The sequence below is a fragment of the Ixodes scapularis genome, unplaced genomic scaffold (genome assembly GCF_016920785.2).
Source record: "Ixodes scapularis isolate PalLabHiFi unplaced genomic scaffold, ASM1692078v2 PGA_scaffold3__209_contigs__length_174095766, whole genome shotgun sequence".
Classification (NCBI taxonomy): domain Eukaryota; kingdom Metazoa; phylum Arthropoda; class Arachnida; order Ixodida; family Ixodidae; genus Ixodes; species Ixodes scapularis.
This window is the reverse complement of record NW_024609868.1, coordinates 42069709-42091115: the sequence shown is the minus strand read 5'-3', so window position 1 is coordinate 42091115 and position 21407 is coordinate 42069709. Positions and strand designations below refer to the sequence as shown.

Here is a 21407-nt window from a genome sequence, read left to right as displayed (position 1 = left end):
GTAATGCAACTCAAATGCCTTCATGATGACTTCTTCGTTGTCTGAGAGTGTCCCATTACATTCTAAAATTCTAATTTTCTTTGAAAGGCCGTTACGCCTCTCATCATCGAGTGCACGGCGCGTGGGTGTCTCTGAGGACAAGAAACGCCTACACCGGGACCGTACTAGTGCACCGTGTAAACGAATGTGCTCGTATTGCTGTAGCTGACATTTTACGCGGAGAATGTCTTCTTGGAACATACCAGGTGTTTCGCACTCCAACTCGTGAAGCATGCATAGATTTTTCAAAAGTGTAGCTTCTTCCTTCTTTGCATGAAAGGATGCAATGCACGCGCATTCGATTGCTTCATTCTTAACTTCCTGTTTGAAGGAGTCCCACTGAGCAAATATGCCAAATTTCTGATTCGTTGACACGTGATTAAAACATTCGCGGACACGTTTCTGAAAGTCTTGGTTGTCTAGCAGTCTTGTATTTAGTTTCCATAAAGCCCAATTTGGTTGTGCCTTTCGCGGTGCGTCTGTTCCAAAACGGATCTTTACAAGGCAGTGGTCCGAAAAAGAAACTGGTTTTACGTCATAAGCAGTCACGTGTGAAATAAGCGAGCTTGAGACGTAAATACGATCGAGTCTCGCATTACTTGAAGCATGAAGGTGAGTGAATCGGAGAGTAGTATTTTGGGAAGCTCCGACGTCAAAAAGGTGATAGTCGTATGCAAGGGTGTTTAGTATGTCGGAACTTCTATCGGGCCTTGCAGAAGGCACTGACCTGTCTTTTATGCTACACACACAGTTGAAATCTCCAAATAAAACAATATGTTTGTCGGTGCTGAGAAATGGGATCAGGCTTTCAAAAAAAGAACTACGCTGTCTAACGTCATTATAGGCATATATGCAAATTAATCGCCAGTAGGTACCGTATAAAAGAAAATCGCAACATATGAACCTTCCCTTATCGTCGACAGTGTGAGAAAGTGATGAATACCCTAAGTTCTTGTTCAAAAACAAAAAACACCCTCCCGACAAGCCATCAGCATGACTGACGCATACCTCGTAATGTGAGAGGAAGGGGTCCAGTGCACGAGCAGTATCCTCGTCAGACGATATCTTTGTCTCTTGAACAGCAACAAAGTCAAGATGTTCCTTTAAAAGGAGCTTGTACAATTGAGACTGCCGTGCACGTGAACACAGTCCTCTCACGTTAATGGTAGCGAAGCTGAGGGGTGATGTCAGGAAGGTTTCTAGTTAGGGTGGGAGCACATCGTCATCATTCCTCACGTCCAGAGCTTCAGATTGCGACGTCTTGTTGCAGAGGAACTCTCGCACCGCAGTTGGCTTGCGTTTCACCTCACTTCCCTCGTCGTTCTTGCTCTCGGCAATGATACCTGAGGCGGAGAGCTGCGCGTTACTTGTCGTCGTAGGAGCAGGTCGTTTCACCGATGTGCCAGTGGACGTCGTGGCGCGTTCGCGTCGGGCAATTGCTTGCTGGCACGGTAACTCAGGTGGTGCGTTAAGGGATGGAAACTCGCTATCCGACCAATCTCTCTTCGTTTCCGTGACACACTCGGTTGGTGTTGACAGTCCTGGCAAGGTGCTGGCAGACTCGGGGTCAGAACGAAGTTCTTCTGGTCGCTGTGTAGACGTTTCCGACTCGGTCCTTTGTGTCTTGATAAGGGAAGAGGTGATGTCCCCTGTGGCATCAACGACTTCGCTGATGTCCATAAGATGATCGTGGACAACATCGTCTGCTAGGCTTCTCGACTGCCTCAGCTTGTCTGCGTAGGTGGTGACGCACTCACTCGCGTCGTGTCCGTAGCGTCGGCACTCGCCGCATCTCGGGACTCTGCACTCACGACGGATGTGACCGATTCTGTTACACCGAAGACACAGCGGTGGCCGACCAGGGACGAGCACCAGGCTTCGACAGCCGAAGACCGTAAGCTGATGTGGAATATTCGTTGCATTCATTCCTTCTCTAAGTGTCAGGGTCACCTCTTTGTTGAGCGTTTCCATTTGCTCCATTCCAGAGCACTTCCATTTTTCTCGTACAATGGAACGGACCGTGCCAAAAGGCGCCAGTGCCTCTTCGATTCTCTGGTTTTCCATGTGTACAGGTAACCAGAGAAGTTTCAGCTTCACATCTCTGGTGTCGGGATCGATGATGAGGCATCTGCGTCCCTTCACGGTAAGCTCCATTTTGTTTACAAGCTTAGTTTTACTTAAGGCGTTTGCGCACGTTACCATCCAGACATGGCTCATCTGAAATTGGCCTATTCCGATGATATCTTGGGCGTCGACAACATCTCGTAAGGCGTCACGGAAGTCTGGGGCTCGGTAGGGTCGTGCGGCGAGATCGCCATGAGGAAAGACGGAGTTCAGGCTCAAGTTACCTGTGGGTAGACGAGGTAGCACGGTCCGGTATTCATTGGTCAACATTTCAGTAGTACTGGCCGAAGCCTCAGCGGTTCCCCGGCCGGTGGCCGGTATGTTTTCCTTGGAGAACATCGAGAACACGACCGTTCTCAGCGGCGTCTTCTTCTTTCTCCCTGCGCCAACTGAACAAGGAGGAACTCGCCCTCCTCCTTTCATCTGAACTGCCGTTCCTCCTTTCTCTGGGCAACTTGTCCGCAACAAGGAGGAACAGTCGCTTTTGCTACCTTTCTCCTCCCTTTTTTCTTAGAGTGTATGCAGGGATTGGTGTTCCACGCGCCACACGCGCACGCCTTCCCCGTATAAAAGATTCGAAGTAAATAACCAAAATAAAGCATTGACGAACGCGCGTGCAGGATGGCATTTGTTGCAGGTATTTGCTTTAGAAAAGTTACTACTGCTGAGGCCAGCACCTGTGGAGTGTGGAACACCAATCCCTGCATGCTTGGGTAATATAGCAATAGGTGTATTATGGTTAGCAGTCGTACGGCACTGACCGAATAGGGAGTATTCACAGGACGCCGTATTTGCGGGTGCTCTTTAGAGCGCATGCTCAGAGCGAGCTCACATTAACAGGCTGCCAAGACCGGCAATCTTGATGGTGCGGCAGGCACGTAGCCAGGGGGGGGGGGGGGGGGGCATGGGGCCCGCCCCCCCCCCCCCCCCCAACCTCGAAATCTCCCATTTTGCTGGGACCTCCTTTCTCCTCTCCCCCTAATGCAGCATTTTGTCATGGCTGCAGGTGTTTCACGTAAAAGTGACTTCCTAAAATTAGTGTATTCGAGGTAAGAGGATAATTTTCTCCGGGTCGCATTACTTGTGGTGGGGGGCGTCAGGAAATGCGGGAACTCACCAGTTAGTTCGCCAATTAACTAAAATGACTAATTGACTTTTTAAGAAGTGAAAATAGACGTAGGGTTCCCATTAAAAACTTGCTGAACGTCATTGAAAACCACTAAATTAATGACTTTGAGCACGTGAGAAGCTTAGAAGTGCGCTAAAGTTAGCACTCGTAGAGCATGAACAAGGCTGGGTCTCTCTTAAGACCATTTTAAGCACCTGAGGCTGGTTGGAGAGCTAGAGAGCTAGAAGAAGCACAGTGGAAGGAATAGGAACAGATAGACAGAAGGCGTCTTGATGTTCCTATCCCTTCCTCTGTGGTTCTTCTAGTTCTCCACCCAGTTTCATTGTGGTTCAAGAAAATGGTAAATCTACACCAACTCGCCTGCGCCATCACAGTCTTATCGTCTCTAGTAAGGAACGGAATAATCGCGCGGGCGCCTTACCACAACCGCTAGCCTTGTATACCGGCTTTACGAGTGGTAATTTTAGTGCACTACTACACTTTTCACGCGCTCGAAGTCCTTTTCAAAATGGCTGACTCAGTGGTTTTCGATGACGCTGAGCGAGTTTGCAATCGGAACCATATGTCTATTTCCACTAATTAAAAAAGTTTATTATTCTTCTTCAATTATTTAGCGAACTAATTAGTAAGTATCGCGCATCTTCTGACGTCCGCCAAAGCGAGTAATGTGGTCCCGAGAAAATGATCTTTTAACCTGGAATACACTAATTGTAGGAATTTTGTCACTCTTACGTGAAACATACTGGAAATGTGCCAGGGCTATCCGATAGATAGCGCCACTGAGTTTGTTGCCAACCACAAAAAGGGGGCGTGACCGCCTAGGACATCAATCTTAGCGCAGACATCGAATGTCCCAAACGCATCACGCGTCAGTTCTAAATACGGTAGCGAGACTCCTTACTCTATAGAAACCCGACGCCCCCCTCCCCTAAAACCGAGGCATATACAGCTGTGCATCAGGCGGGGAAACTTTCCAAGCGACACCCGGCTGCAGCTTCCGGGGCGTCCGTTTTGCGCTGTATATATTTAGCAGGTCCGACATATCGGCAAGGACGTGACACGATCGGCCAGGGAGGGTCGAACTCGAAGGACGACGGTCGCCATGTTGCCGAAGAGACAACCGTGGAGAGCATTAGTGTGGGCAAAACCCGCGGTCACACAGCATGCAAAAGTCAGTCTGCAGACAGTAGAGAGTTTTAGGGAACCATTTTTGCACATCCTTTATACGGCACGATGGGCCCTCCAATACGCACTGCGCATGCGCTATCGCAGAAGACTCGCATATATGCGCCGTTCGTACCGGGGGGCCCATTTTATCATATCGGATGTGCCAAAGCGGTTCCCTAAAACGCTCTACTGTCCGAGTCGGGTTTCTTCCTTGTACGCCGCTCACATTGATCCTCAAGAAACTGCCTGCAAACATGTTCGAAGCATGCGTGAAGCAAAACATGCTTCGAAGATGCTTGAAACGTGTTCCCAAACAAATGGGCCATCGTGTTTGCAGGGAACGCCGCGTCCTTTGTACAAACACTACGAGCGATGTGCGCTTGCGGCTTAGAGAGGTATACGCTACGCGAGTATCTGTTAGATACCTCGCTCCGTGACAATTTTTAGCCTTTCCTGGCGCTAAATCGTGATTGCAAACCCGTCGACGCGGAACTGGTTGGCCTATATCTGTAGTAGTGTGCTGTTTAAGTCATGGCTGTAGGATATCGACGACAGCATACACTGACCCGTGTCTACTGAGACGCAAATGTGTAGAGCATAGCTTATTACAGCGTTTATTTAAGATTAAGAATTACGTGACCCTTCATTCTTTCAATGCCTTTACGGGTTGCCATAGCAACCCGTAAATGCAAAATATTAATAGGCATTTTTTTTTTTTAATTCGCAAGTGTGAGACATTGAGTTCTTTTCAACATTACAGCCAAATACTGATACAGCCCTCCGAGTACTTCCCGTCGTATTTTCACCGGGGATTCAGGAATCACCCGATGTTTCCCCGGCTAGCCCGCACCCTCACTCATTTCTCGGCGTTTGTTTTTCCTTTTCTTTCTTCTTGTTTCTTCCGTAAAAGAACCTTTTTTTTTTCACGATATTTGTATTACTTTATTGACTGCCTCGATTTGTTTTCAGTGGCTATTTTCCAAAATTCACTCGATCTTAGTCCAAGGTAAAGGGCGTCCACACACTTAATTGCGTGAGTCCGACGGAGTACGAGTACAACAGCCTGCGACGTACGCGTTGGTATGGCAACAGCTGCGTCGGCTCCTACAAAACCCGTTTCTACCCCCGTTCTGGTCGCGAAGTGGTCCCAAAGTGGCAACAAATAACGTCACAGAAGCCGGAGTGTCATGCTGCCGGATGTCGCGATCCTGGCGGTTGGGGGCAGAAATGCCGAGGAGAAAAGTGCGAGCGAACATAAGATGTCGCTGTCGTCACAGCGCCCCAACTCCCGGCTGCCGAAGCTTCCGTGGACTGTCAAGCTGGAGAGCGACCTGCAGCAGAACAGGCGTCTGCCGCATCCACAACCGCTGTTGAGACGCCGCCAAGATCGCGGCCGGCGAAAGCATGACACTTCTATGACGTCATCAAGCAAAAGTAAAATAACTTTTTTTTTCTTTTTTTTTTTTGTGTGGAAAGGGGGGGGGGGGGTAAACACACCGGTCAGAGACGTGTTTCAGTAAAAGTAACTGTTACTTAAAAGTTCAATAAAAAGTACCACCCGAAAGGGTGTTACTTTTTATTGAACCGATCATGGTTCTCCACGAGGTGGCCCCCCGTCGCTGAAGCCTCGGCTGTCGTACTTAGTTTTCGTGTGAAGATCTGTCTCGATAGTTCCAATAAAGTTCTAACAAGAGGAAAAGTAATAATGGTGAAATAGCAGAAAGATTCAGAAGCAGCGTTCACAGATGACGCGCATGACACGTTTTTCATGAGACATACGTTCGAGCGACCATCTTCGACGCCAATGTATAGGTCACTGGAGCAAAATGGGCGCATGTGGGAATAGGCGACTAATTTTCAGGCAAGAGAAAGCAACGCTCGGGCCCGGTCTCATAGCGAGCTAACCCTTCGCCTTTTACTAAAGGTTACCGTGCGAACGGGCCACCACGAGCCTATAGGCCAATTTTTGGATGGCCTCGTTCGTTTGAACGGGGCCACGTGAATTAATAAAAAATTAGATCAACCTCGTCCTTGGTCGATATGACGTTTTTATTCACTTCAGTTGTGTCACTTCCTCCTCATCGAGAAATTTACACGGATGTCACCCAGTCAGCCCAGTTCGCCACATTTCGGCACATTTCTTTCTTTTTACATTACGTTTCGTTAGGAAAGCTTACCTCAGCTTACGTATAAGCCACCGGAACATCTGTGATTCATATTAAGCGTGGCATGCAGCATTCGAGACACAAATGTTTCAGGTGACTTATACTTAACGTAAGAGAACGGTGGTGTGTGTGAACCAGCTTTTATGACAGCAAGTCACCGTAAAATCCGCCTTTCGTGTGTAGCGTTATAAGCATAGTGACTGACATGAAGGGATCGGCAGGGCGTTTCTTTCTAACACCCTTCCTCCAACATGTGCTCGTCGTTTTCCAAAGTGCTTCGATTGCGCGTGCGCGCACGACCGAAGATAACGCTTGGACTTTCCGTGAGCCTGGAGCGTGCGCGCGCAACCGAAGCACTGTGGAAGGCTACGTGCACGCTTGTGGCTCACGGGTCGCCGAAGCGTTATCGAAGGTTGGCTCGGGCCGGAGGCGGGACAACAGAAACTCGTTTCTGCCGTTCTCATCCTGCCAGTGACTCAGCGCCCGACATGGCGCGAGCGAAGCCGAAGTTATAAGGAGTATTCGTTGGCGGCCATAGCTGTGTGTGAGGCCGCTGGGCGCGTGCTTGACGGCGAGCTTCCGCAGTTCTCTTGCAAAAGTGTATTCCGCACCATCAGGATTGTCGGTCTTAGCAGACTATTGCTCGTTCTGAGCATGCGCCCTAAACATCGCCCTCAACTATGGTGTCCAGTGAATACTATACTCCAGAAAGGCGCGTCTGAAAGCCAGGAGCACGTGGCCAGGAGTGGGGGCTAGCTCGCGGTTGTAGCTTTGGCTGCAGTGTCAGCTTAAAGGCCGGACAGAAAGCAGAAAGAAGGAAACTCTCTCTCAATTCCTGCTTTGCGCTCGAGAGAGAGGGATACACTCCTCCTTTCTGCGGGGAGTAGCTGAGAGACCCGCTGCTATGCGGGGAGGGAATGGTGAGAACTGGAAACCGGTTTTCTGCATTCGCAGAAGACGATTCTGAAGGTCGGCCTTTAAGGGTGAACGGAAGATCATACTCAGACATGTACAAGTTACTCAACAAAAAAAAAAAGTAATCAAAATAGGTTTTCGAGTATTCACCTAAACAAATGTAAGTAGAGTAGAAATTACTCAAATGGAAAGTAATGGAGAAATTTACTAAATACCGTAAAAAGGTCGCGAATTACATTTTAAGTTACTTTTATATTTTTTATGGTAATAGGAAAATAGATAGGTTTTGATCCGTTAGGGAAAATCTGCTGGCCAAATATTAAGCGGCTTGTGTTTTCACAGAAATTATCTGCTTCTGGGTTCCTAATTGTTTTGTACTTTTTTTTTTTTGTTTTTTGGTCAATGATGCGCTGCGGATGTATAATTTTTACGTTGAGCTTTAGCAAAGCCTGAGCTTGATTTTGCGGACAGTGTCGGCGTAAAGTACTCCTAAAAACTACTTAAGCATAGTGCAAAGTCAATTGGACGTTATGTACTTCAAGTAAAGTAGTGAGTACACCGGGTGCAATGTAGTACTTGAAGTAAAGTGCTATAAACGCAACGTACTTTTTAACACAATCTTTCAAGATGTCATTTCATCCCCTATACAGTGTTTTATTTTTATACTGGTAAGCATTGTTTCAGGCGTAATCGGATGTGCATCCATTTTTTTCTGAAAATGGCGGCAAATATTGGATAAAGTCAAGTCGCCACAGTGTAGTTAGTTTACTCTCGCTATGGACCCTGGGACGCGTCTCCGAGGGGTGTGTTTACCGCGTCCAAAAAAGTTGCCCCTCGATTTCCCCCTGATGACGTCACAGAAGTGCCATGCTGCCGCCGGTCGGAATCCTGGCAGCGTCTCAATAGCTGTGCATGGTCTATGTGGCAGACGCCTGTTCTGCTGCAGGTGGCTCACCAATGTGACAGTCCACGGAAGCTTCGGCAGCCAGGAGTTGGGACGCTGTGACGACAGCGACACTAGCCTTCGCTCGTGCTTTTCGCCAGCATTCCTACGCCCAACGGGCAGGATCACGACAGGCAACACCATGACACTCCGGCTTCTGTGACATCATTTGTTGCCACTTCGGGACCAATTTTCATGTATGGGCATCATAGGACGCAAACATACCAGTCTGAGACATGCTCCAGGCACTATATACTGTCGCAGACGAACAATTTAACGCGATCAACTTATAAGGCACTTATTTGTATTGGTCTTATAGTACTTCACTCAGAGAAATGATCAGATTAGGTCTCGAAAAACGATAGCGCGTTTTCACATGACAATGCGCTTTTTTTTTTTCACATTTGGGCGATGTATTTTGAAATTAGAAGTTGTACTTTCCCCGGAAAGTACCGGAAAAAATACTTTAGTAAAGTACAAGTACGTGTTCAGAGAAAGTACTTCAAGTAAAGCACAAGTTTTCTAAACCCACTTGAAGTAGTACCCCGTACTTAATGTGCTTCCCAACACTGCTTGTTTATTGTTTTTATTTATATAGAAATATTCGGGAAATTATCGGGGTTTCTCGAAAGATCATCGAATTTCAGAAGACTTGCATATTCTGAGTTTGGTGAGGAAAGGCAACGCAAAAATGTCACCTTTGCATTGCCTTTTAGCACGCGATGCTTCAAATACAGCACAAACTACGGGAGCATCAGATGATCTTCAGTGCGGGTGCTGCACTTTATTGCCTCCTTTGAGTGGGAATGCAGTGGGCACACCTCCTGTAGTGGCCGAGAGTTCCACGTTGAGGAGAATCGCGAAAAAGCTCTTCCTTTTAATGCGTCGAGTCTCCTTGAGCTGCAGGACGCAAAGAAATGCCAGTCTTCGACGCTAATCCCGCGGTTACTCGGCCTCGTTCGCGATGTGTCTGTCACCTCCTCGCGCCTCGTGGCAGGGTTGTTACAGTAGGAAGGTCGTGAATATCTTAGAGGGCTTTGGACCCTCCAAACAACTTCCCCCCCCCCCCCCTCTTCTCGCCGACGCCACATGCTTCCTCCTATTTGCAAATATCAGCCAATTTTGCAAGATCTTATCTCTTTTTGTGCAGAAGGAATGTTTCTTGATAAGCAAACGTACGACTAAAACTTGAAAGTAATATGTAATTTTAAGTAGAAGTTACTCGGAAAAAGTAATTAAAGCAAACTACTAGTTACCGAAATGAAAATGTAATTTAAACTTAATAAACTATGCAAAAAAGTAGTTCAACTACAGTTATCTCTGAAGAGTAGTTGAACTGCCTACAAGTCTGATCGTGCTGCCCTGAACTCTGTGGTCTCTGGAACGCGCCTCCGACTGGTGTGTTTACCACGTCCTATAAAAAATGCTCCCCCGATTTCTGCCCGATGTCGTCACGGAAGTGTCACGCTCTCGCCGACCGCGGCCCTGCGGTGTCGCAGCGGCGGGGGTGGATGTGGCAGACGCCTGTTCCGCTGCAGGTCGCTCCCCAGCTTGACAGTCCGCGGAAGTTTAGGCAATTAGGAGATGGGACGCTGCGACGACAGCGGCACTCGCGTTTACTTGCGCTGTTTGCCGGAACTTGCATGACAAACCCCCAGGATCACGACATCCGACAGCGTGACTGACACTTCGACTTTTGTGACGTTATTTGTTGCATTTTTCGGGGACCCCGTTGGATGCATGGGCGGCATAGGACGCTAAATGCACCAAACAGAGGCGCGTTCCTGCAGGGTCCATGCCTGAACGATGCCTGCATCGCACTAAAGCCCCTTGATGTGTTTGTGTTTGCCTTGCAAGTAACGTCAAACGCACCAGAGCACGAGGACCGCTCCTCGCGCAGCGTTTGAAAGCAAATGGAGGCGCACAACTACAATGAGCGGTCTTTGGAAACGAACGGTGGCGCGGCACTCGCTCGAGGCACGTGCCTTGCGCGTTCGCAAAATCATAGCCTCCTCTATTGGCGATGTGAGCGATCCAAAGCGTCGCTGTGGTCGGCCCACCACAATTGGCCGAATGCTGACTATGACGTCAGCAAAGAATGTCTCATCAACGGAAATAAGAGGAATGTAAGAACTTCAATTTTGACGGGGTTGGCAGTGTTGCTTTGAGAGCGCTATGATTTCAGGCTTCCACCATGCCCATTAATAACACCATCGAACTTGTTCTTCACAAGGTAATGACGTCACGAAAGGTAACCGAACGAGGGCGCCACCGAAACATCTCGCCGCTAACAAACAGTTTGCAGGAGCTGTGCATGGGCGACGCCATAACCGACCTTCAGTTTTTGTTTCCCCTTATTGCGTTCACTCCACTTCATCAGTGCCGCAGCAGGACAGGCCATTGCCACTTTAGGTGCAACTGTGTCCTTGTCCCTATAGCTTAGGCCTTTGTGGAGGCTCGCCAACGCCCGCTTCAATGTCTTGGCATCTTGGTAAAGCAAGAGAAGGTCGGCTATGGCGGTTCAATTCGGCGCGTGTTTAAAGCGTCTATACTTAAAAAGCCTGGCAGTTCGACGACGGAGCCATAGAGTGCCCGGTCGCAGATTTGGAGCGCGAGGATCTGGAAGCAGAGAGCATTTCTCGGGGAACCTGGACGTCAGCGCACAGCTTTTGCAGCGGCGAGGGCCCGAAACATGGCGGTAAGTTGGGCTAGTTGGTTTAACATCGTCAAACGTGAAAACAGCGCAAAAAGGAGAATGGCAGGCATGTGTGAGGGTGATGACGTGGTAGAAATCCTGTCGGTTGGGTTGTATAATTTTTTGTGTCTTCATTGGTTCTTTAAAGAAAAATAAACACAGAGCATAGAAATTCCTATGCTCTGTCCTGATTCATTCGCCGTGACTTATCGGTGTGCAACACCAACCGTGGCCCCCTGCCGGACGTTTACGGGGACGTGTGTGATAAGTAGACTGGTCGACCTCACCTCAGTTGTGTCAGTGTATACTGAAGATGCCACCTGCATAGGTGGCGAAACGTCTGTACCTTTTGTTATTAATTCGTTATGTTAAGTCGGAGTAAACCTTTTCAATCATGAATTCACCCGGCTTTTGGAACATTTTTGCTCTGTGTTTATTTTTCTGGTTCGCCTGAAAATTAAACTTTAGTTGACAGTCAGCGCTTTGTCCGTGCACTTCTTTCACTTGTCCTTTGTTAAATTTTTTGCGCTGTTTTCACGTTTGCCCGAAACATGGTTTTCAAACCCGACGACAAAAGAAGCGGTAGCCTCAGGAACGCGAGGAGCACGAGCGGACATTCCATCGCTCGGGAAAAGTGTGTTTCGGCGTCTCGCCGAAACGGGGGCGCCCGTCACGTGACTCTTCTCTTATCTGTTGTCGGCCGCTTTACCTTCTCAATTTCGGCGGCCGTTTCTTGCGGCGATCAAAGCCAAGCTTTGTAAGTAAAGAGGAGGCTATGGCAAAACAATTATTTCATTTAATTTTATTTCATTTAATTTATTTGGCTCCGGAGAGTCGGAAGAAGCGCAGAAATATCAAAACCCGTACCCAAAGGCCCGCAAACACCGAAACTAGGATACTTGGAAGAAATGCGAAGCGTGAATTTTAGCACGGGGCTCTACACTGTACCGATCGATCTTGGCTACTACAGTTGACGGACGTACGGCTGTCGGATTTGCGGCATACACTGGCAAGACGTGATTCTCCGTCTTTTTATCATTGTGTTTCAAACCTGGAGTAATTTGCTACATGCCCACGAGCTTGGCATCTGACGCACTCAGACGGGGTATGCACATGCTCGGACATTTTGTGCGTTGGAAAGCAGAGTTCCGCATTAGGTTATAGCTCGGTATTGGGCTTGGAAGTCAGAACAACCCCGTTTATTAGTCTTTGCGTCGTCACCAAGTTAATCGGTTCTGCAACGCTGGCGCCCAACTGCTATAACACCTTTTGGCACAAGGTACTCCGACAGTTTAGAATCGGAATACTAGCGAGCGACTCCTTCAAAAAGGCTGTGGTTCTAGAGGTGGACGCCTGGTACAGACACCGCTACCCGAATTCCGCCGAGCTTGTCCAGACGAAGTAGATTTCGCAATGCCTCTTCACTGGCCACGTCGACGACGAGGCTTCCACGCATGGTAAACGGGTGACGGGAAACCTTAGCATTTGCCATTGTCTCGATTCTTTCGTTTAGAATCTTCATTTACTTGCGCGCAAAGCACGAAGGAAGGCAACGAGCACGTGCTGCAGGCTGTGCACTTTCGAAATACACTATACCTGTGCCTATCGCTAAAATGTGGCACGAGCGCTCACTTAACCGAAACAGCTTTCGGAGCCACTCGTTTATGCGTTTTCTAATCGGGTCTGGTCTTTCTTATCACGGTCTCAAGAATGACGCCTCGGACACAGAAAGAAGAACTTGAATACTTTGACGTAACAAGAATACAACCCAATCGTGTTCGTACACTTCTTTCACCGCAAAAAGAAAAAAAAAAAGATTTTTATGCAAAACATTTAAAGGGATACTGAACCAAGGAATTTGGTGTCCGTAATAAGTGGCGCACGTTCTTTCCACCAGCCAGCAGCCGCCGGTGTGCGCGAGCACACGCAACAAAAATGACGTCACAGACCTCCATCCGCGGTTGAGAGGACAATGAAATGCATGGGCTTCGGACTAAAGGAGAATAAAGACAGGCTTTTCATCTCTACAAGTGAAAGCTACGTGCTTGTTAGACCAATTCATCGCTTACTTTTTACACCAGGCACCACTGTGTAGATGAAAAACTTGTCTTTATTCTCCTTTGGTCCGAAGCCCATACATTTCACTGTCATCTCAACCACGAATGGAGGTCTGTGACGTCATTTTTGTTGCCTGTGCTCGCGCACACCGGCGGCTGCTGGCTCGTGGAAAGAACGTGCGCCACTTATTATGGACACCAAATTCCTTGGTTCAGTATCCCTTTAAGTGTTTTAGAAAAGGGAATAGGGGGAAACCCCCACGCTTTAGGTCTCTCACCCCTCCCCAAAGCTTGGGGTGGCACACTGCGCAAGTGCAGAACTTCCGCACATGCGTTCTGCGACGCCTGAAGCTTTTATTTCGACACTCAAAGCCTGGGGCCCAGCCCCCTATACTAACATTTTCTAATATCTTTAATTGTTTTTGTTTTTTTCACGTTTAGTTACAGTCACGTTGCTCATGTTCGCCTCAATCATGTTCGAAAGAGCAGGAAAGTTTCTTACAATTAATGCGAGAGGGCTGTCGTACGAGGAAGAGACACGTCCCAGGATCTGCAGACTGTCCCATGCGTGATGCAATAGCAGCGTGAGCGCGCCGTGCTCCTGCGAGGCCTATGTGTGTTCTCCATACGCGTATTATCCACAGCGGACGAGCATTCTCTGGCGGGGAGCGCAGGCGTTTCACGCTACGCCTGTCGCGGGCCGCGATTTCACAGGTTATGAGCAGGAAGAGCCAAAGTGCAGGACGAAGGCTCGGGGCGCTCTAACAAGCTTGTGCGGTGTTGCCTAAGGGCCTGCCCGGAGACGGCCCAGTCAGGCATCCGCGGATTTCGAAGGCTTTCTATAGCGCGCCTTCCACACCGCCGTCCTGAGCCCCGCCAGCCTCGTCAGGAGGAGATCGACATGTAGCGCGCGGGTGAGGACCCCGACCGAGTTTACCCGAGGAGCATCCGGCCACCATGTGCTCAAACCCGACCGGGGCTTAAATCGCCCCCGGCCGCCCGATCGAAACGATGCGTAGAAGGCCGCGTATTAGCGTCCGTAAAGGGGTATTGCGGCGTTTTCCCCGTGGTCCCCGATTTGCCTAGAAATTGTCTAAAAACACCGAGAAACACGGCTAAAGCAGTATAGGTAAAGATGATATTTTGTTTCGCGAAGTTATTGAATCTAAAATTTTCGTCCTCATCGTGTTTATTTCTTTTAACTGAAAGTCTCTACTGGTAACGATGAAAAAGCGTACAACATATAGGACAGGGTACGAGTAAATGGATACGCGGTGTATTGCATGCCAAAGGAAAGACGAGACGAGAGAACAAGTGCTGTTGAAATGTATGTATATAGTGCTCGCTGCCGCCCTCTCGGAGGGGGCGACGGATCTAGACGGAGCGCTGGGGTTTGCACACGAGAATGGAAGAATGGATGATAAGGGAATTTTAATAACGAAGGGGAAATTGAAAGACTGGTTGGAAATTATATAGGAAGAATCGAATGACGTATAACTAATACAGCTGGAGACAGGCGGGACAAGGGAAAATTGGGACTCTCTCCCGCGTGGCCCCGGCCCAAAGTCTCGACCTTGTTTTCCTGTGAGGTCGGTGCTGGGGTAACGCCGACTCGGTTTGACCAGAGGAAAATTGGCGACTCCCTCGCGGAGGGAAGAGGCGGGAGAAGGGTGATGCTTCTTTTTAGTTTTCTCGCCCAATCCCTTATAAAGGTAATTCTGGCGATACCCCACACCGCCTGGTGATAGTTACAAAATTACAGAGGGTAAATAAATTGGCTTAGAAGGGCGACGCCAGGAAGCACACTTTTAGTTTTTCATTTCTGCGGTAAGTGGCGCAAGCTACCTCCCCTTATAAAAGGTACAGCCATTAGCATCCATCCATCCATCCATCCAGCAGCAGGCAAGGGCTCACTCTTGAGACAGTAGAATCTTTTCCCAACTGATTCCAAACAGTTTCATGGTGTCAAATGAATGCTTTGGAAGCTCGCTCTAGCACCCCGAGCAGCGGCACCAAACAAATTGACATCGTAGGTGTGACGTCACCGCTCCAAACAAACAGTTGCTAAGGGCGTTGTTATGGACTGCGTTGCGCTCCGAAAGTACGATTGGTCAAAAAGAAAACGTGAAATTTAAACGTGTAAAAAAATAAAAAGAAAGAGAGAAAAGATATATATAGGAAGCCTAGATTTCACAGTTACCACGGCAGAAGTTTGCCGAGAATCGGCTGTTTCTGAAATATTTGCGACGACAACTTCCGGTCCTCGAGACGTCTCGAGAGGCCTGCTGCAGACGACAAACGCATGACGAGCGCACACGGAATGACTAAAGTATGCCGTCTGCAACACTTTGAATCGTTTGCACAATAATAGGATCTTTATTTTGTAAATATTTGGAGCATGGCAAGCCTAAGAAAACTCACCAGGTTTATGAAAACGAATAGTATTGGCGTGCGGTACGATACCGTCTGACGAAAATCGTCACACGCATGGACATCTGCTAAAAATACAGCTGGAAAAAGCATCTGTTTAGAACATGAATTCAAAGCAGCGTCGGGCCGTATTTTTTTATTTTGCTGTTTACCTGCGTTGTAATCATAGAGGAACTATTTTGACTCTAACGTGAGTGGTAATTGAGACCCCAAACCTTTGTTTTTGAGGCTCGCAATATGGGCGTGTGTTTTGTACTTTCTCGTGATCATCACACTGAGAAAAAAACCTACCGAGTCTTCCGTTTTTAAGACCCCGAATAGCGAAGAAGCTGGATAATAACGTCGTGTAAGTTTATTGCCGCGTGGGGCCGTTTTTAGACCCAAAATAGCGAAGAAGCTGGATATTAACGTGGGCTAAGTTTATTGCCGCGTGCATGAAAGGGAAGGAACGCATCTCCTTACATCACGAAGATTCTTGTTTACTCTTACCCCAAGTGCAAAAAATAAGGAGGCCAGAATGACCATGCCTAGTCGGCCTCGAGAATTCTAGGTTCAATGTTCGAGGTGCCGAGTGAAGTAGATGTATCACGCGTGAGCTTTGCCGACTCGCTCAGATTTTCCCGACGATGAGGCACATTCACTCTCGTTCCAGCCAGCTGTTACGCCGATGCCGCGACATAAGCTGCTGCTGTATCGACGCATTCCTCCTTTTGTCTCTGGCACAAGTTCGCGGATTAAGCCTGTACTTTCAGTTTACACTCGTCAAGCCTTTTTCCATCCGCGACATTTATGACGAAGTTGCGGGTTGAACGGGAAAGCGTTCCTTCTCGGTCATGCACGCGGCGACGTACTATATATGTTACGGACAGTTCGTTTGATCGCACAAATGTGCACTGAAGAACTGTGCTGTCAGAAACCTTTAAAACGTAAGCAGGCCTGCACTTCGATTTTGATACACTTCACGTTGTCGTCGTATGTGATTCGGCTTCACAGTGTTTTCACCTTCTCAACTACCGCAGGAAGCGAGCTCCACGCACCTCGAGCGTCGATCAAAGCTGTGTACGGGCACTCTTCGCTTCCGAGATCCCACAGAAAGTTGACCCCGAGAATAGAAGTTTCGTCGATCGTCACCAACTTCATTTAATGAAGTCGCGTGCTCCCTTAGAAAGAAGCACTGAACTCAAGAAGTCATCGTGTCGTCTGCTGGCAAAGCAAAACCGGTTGAGAAACTTTACTACGCGCTTTCGTCATCGCCTAATTGTACTGAGACGCCAGAAAAAGTCTTCATGATTATATATTGAGAAGATACAATGCTTACAAAAAATTACTTACTTTTTCTCTCAGACAATTTCAAACGTAACGTCGAGAATCCATGCATTTGTTCATAACAACCGCCCTAGCAACGGTTTGTTTGGAGCGGAGCGCCATGTTGTGACGTCATCACTTACGGGGTCACATTTTTTTGTATGCCTGCCACCGACGTCAGGGCACTGAAAAGCGCGAGTATATTTGGATGTTGGTTTTGGAATCATTTTTATACGTCGATTTCCCAATCTCTATTCTGAATTTCGCGATGCTAAATAGCATCGCGAAACTCAGCTGGGGATTCATCCGGAAAAGGCCAGGAATTCAGAAAATATAGTTGATTGGGGTAGCTATAAAAACCGCCGGAGTACCCCTTTAAAGCTTAATTCGACGTGAGCGCGTTGGGGAAGTTAAATTAAACTGAAAGAATAGACATAGGGACGGACAGAACCGCACATCTTTCGTTCGTCCTGTTCTGTCCGTCCCTATGTTTATTCTTTCAAGTTTATTTAAATTTACCCCTTTCAAGTTGTCACAAACTTTTCTTTAGACATCAATATACTAAACTGCAAAAAAAAAATCCCGGTTCTTTTTGCACATTGCTGCACACAGTTACACTACCGTGTTTTAATTTAGGGAACTTACGTTCCGCATAGGGGACGGTCTTCATATATATATATATATATATATATATATGATAAAAAGATTCACAAAAAAATATTAACCGGCGAACTCTTATGCTCCGCCAAAATCATAGCGCCACCGGTCTTAGCCAGATGACAAAGTTTCCGAACTGACCGTTACCTCATTCAAAAGTCACAAGTGCTTTACTGAGATTTTCAATGAAAAAATGGCGGCCCCCCCCCCCCCCCCCCCCCATTTTACCCCTACAAAATTTCACAAAATCACCTATACAGTTTGAATGAGATAACGAGTAGTTCTGAGATTTTAGCACCTGGTTCGGACCGCTATAGAGCTACATTTGAGCGGAGAATGAGCGTTAAGCAATGCGCTGTAGATAACTTTTGCGGTAAAAGAAACACCGCAATTGCGTGTGTGTTTGTGTGTGTGTGTGACCCAATGCGTCGCCTTGGTCGTCTTTCCTATGCTTTCCACGATTGGCTGAACCCGAGCTTAGAGACTGTCAACTTCGACGGCGTTAGTTTCAGATGGCTCCCAGCTTGCACTGTGATCTTTTAACACACCCCCAAACTTGTCGTTGTCACTGATGATAACCAGCCAGGATAACAACTCGATACGTCGCGGCGAGGCAAATCATAGTCGTGATGTCACGGATGGAAACCAAAAAAAGGGCGCCACCGAAACATCTCGGCGCTAATAACGAGAATGTCGTTGCCTTTTTTCGAGTGTTTCTCCCGTTCTCATTTCGTATCTCAAGACTAGGGGAAATCAAGTGACTGGTGGGCCTCGCGTCCACCGGTTTTGATTCCTTTCACTTTCTAGTCTATTTCCTTCCCCCGCCTCATCCTGGGATCGCGCGCTGTGCTCTTTTCGTCCTTTATTCAGTCTGGTCTTCAATTTCTTCTATTTTCTTTTCGTTTTCTTACTTTTTTCTTGTTTCCCGTGCTCCATCTTTATTCCCCGCAAAACTCGTATAGATGGAGATAAATATTCGAAGAGCAGTCAACGCCGTGCTCGGTTTGGAACGAGCGTACGAAGTTCGACCTCGTTCCGGAATATAGAAATTCCATTATACAACAAGATACAAAAAAAAAAAAGTCGAAAGAAAAAAAAAAAAAGAAATAAGTACACGTTCAAAGAGAGGTCAATCTGGAAGGATGTACACTCAGCTCGATTTTACGATGGACCACAGCGGACGCTACGAGGCATCCCTGCCATTCAGGCGTTGTAAACGTGTCCCTTGAATACGTGCCCAACGCGTCGCTGCGCCCTTAGAATGGTCACGTGGAACCCACGCGCAATGGGATTGGCTTGGACGGCTCGTCAAGTCCTGCGCGGTTCATCGTAAGACGAAATGGAGTATACAAAAGCGAGCGCTGGGGGCGACCGCCCCTGCCCGTTTCGATCTGGATGAATTTCGTACCGGCTCGCGTTCGTGTAATCATTACTGCATGATGCACGTTAAAACCGCCGGGTTAGCGGTTGTACTGCACTGGCTAAATTTCTCATCCCCAACTAAGATACCGGTCATCCGTTGAGGCGTACCAACATCAAGGCCGTATAAACATACAAATCAAGACAATTTTTTTTTTCTTGCGTATTGCGGTGAGGTCATTACCACGCAGGGTTCGGCAGGGGGCGCGAAAAGGGAGAAGGAAGCGCCTGGAGGAGGGAGGGGTGGCCATAGCAAAGACGAAATGAGAGAGGCTCCAAACGTGGATACAGCGTGGTTCGTGCACGCAGTCGTTGGACTCGGGTTTTGGGCTGCCAAGCGAAGGTTTACTACTCTGCGCCGTCTGCGCTTGGACGAACTGATGTGGCCGCGAGGGCGAGTGTAGACGAAGAAAATTAACGTGAGAGTTGACTTCTTCATGATCCATATATATACACACACAGACATATATATATATATATATATTTCTTTCTTTACCACGGTCTTGGTGGAAAAAGGAAGAGGTACTATATAGCCAAGCTTTGTCAGAAAATATCGTTTCTTATACGTTTTAGTAGATGGTCCCAATACCTCCATAGCGATACCCGATAACGATAAAACGCAAGCGCAAAAGCACCGACGGGCTATCGGCTATAGTTATCGGAGTTCCTAGAACTAAAACTATAAAAACTCCCTATTATTGCCAAAGGCGCGCGACCGAGAAGCATTACGTCTGATCTTTTTGCGCATTTCCCAAACCAACTGCCGCCACTCGCATGGCCGACTCATCTAATAACCCGTACAAATAACAGAGCTCAGACAGCAAGATGAACAGCTGCCCTTTCGAAACATGGGATAGCGTACGTCGTGATAGGATCGCGACGTACAATGCTGCGACCCGGGAACCGTGTCTACATCTGCGAAAGAATTTTACTTTGAGAAACGGCGTGCTACTCGGAAAGGAAGGGAGTGGATACGATCTGGTTCACGCTCCAAGGCCCTACTCCGTGTCTGTTTGTTGCGTCCGGATGGGAACATCTATTCGCTGTCTCGTTGCCCGGCGTCCCTTTCAATTTCTCCGTGCACTAAAGACGGCGAACTACGGTAAGCGCTACTAAAAAGAGTAAAGCGATCAGATGGCACCCAAGATAGGCATCCCGCGCAACCTCCGCGTGCCGGCAGCAGGTATACGCTCACATCGTTTCGCGTTCCTCTTGTACAGCTCCTTTGCTCGCTAGCTGTCACGAAAGCAGACATTACAGGAGCAATCGAGAAGAAGCGTTTCCTCCTTTTGTACGAAATAAAAGGTGAAAAAAAAAGAAAGGAAGGAAAAAAAGCATTTCCCGAGTACCACCAGCCCTCGTGCAAAGCAGCGATAAATTCCGTTCCCTCGCAGCACACTCCAGAATGCGAACCATAAATTTTCTGGGCATCGAACAAAAGCATTACCGTACGCGTGCCAGCGTTGCTTCGTCCTCCCACAAGCAAACCCCCCCCCCCCCCCCCCACACACACACACACAAAAAAAAAAAATAAATAAAAGGACCTAGCACAGAAATAAAACTGTATAGCGGTAGTTAGAAAGCTAAAGAACAATGGAAACAAGGACAATCAAAGGGTAGTTTTAAAGCGAGCGTCTAGCGAAGTGTCTTCTCCAACAAAGCGGATCATTATACTTTTTAAACACTTATCGCCCTCTCTTTAGTCTTGTGAAACATTGGAACTGCAGGAAAGACTATGCCTCGAAACACAATAGAATGAGTTCCACTTAATGCTTAGTTCACCGAGGAACATAGGGTATTACGCGGAACTTTGATTTTGTAAGCAATAATTATGCAGTAAAGAAAAAAATCTTTCCCCCTTTCCGCTCCGGTGAAGAAGAAAGACCAGCGGAGCAGTAGAACGGAAAGTAATGGCCGGCCGCAAGTCGGCAAGCCAGAGTGGAAAGGCTGCCGCCATCTATGAGCGACGGCGCCGCGGCAACCAGATACGTGGCTTGCCGCCGTCGCTCATAGATGGCGGTAAGTGTCCAGAGTTCGGTGTCCTCATTTCATTGGGGGCAAGATCCTGCGGAAACTAGCCCTTAACAGCTCCGCTGTATAAAATGGAGGAGGGCGCTCCTTTTTTCCCACGGCGTCAGGGAAATAGGTCGTTCGTACGAGTGGCCTTTCGTGACTGCTCTTCTGAAGTTCTGGTGTAGCAACAGACCACAGAAGAATATTCGATTATATCAGACCACAGAAATAAGTCGATAGTTTGCGACAATAAGGTGTGGCTTATTGTGTTCACGGACCTTGCTTCGTGATTCGTTCTTTGGTACTCTTACCTGAATAATGACCCGATCTCATTACCAGCAGAGAGATA

At 47.9% G+C, this 21407-nt stretch overlaps 1 protein-coding gene and 1 non-coding gene across 11 annotated transcripts in view; one reads left to right on the top strand and one right to left on the bottom strand.

Moving 5' to 3' along the window:
• The window catches only part of LOC8028448 (collagen alpha chain CG42342), a 420040-nt gene that overhangs the window by 182227 nt on the left and 216406 nt on the right, over nucleotides 1-21407 (bottom strand). The window lies entirely within an intron of this gene.
• On the top strand, nucleotides 6334-6453 carry LOC120846590. The gene has a single exon (XR_003920256.2). It is a non-coding gene; the product is annotated as a U5 spliceosomal RNA (small nuclear RNA).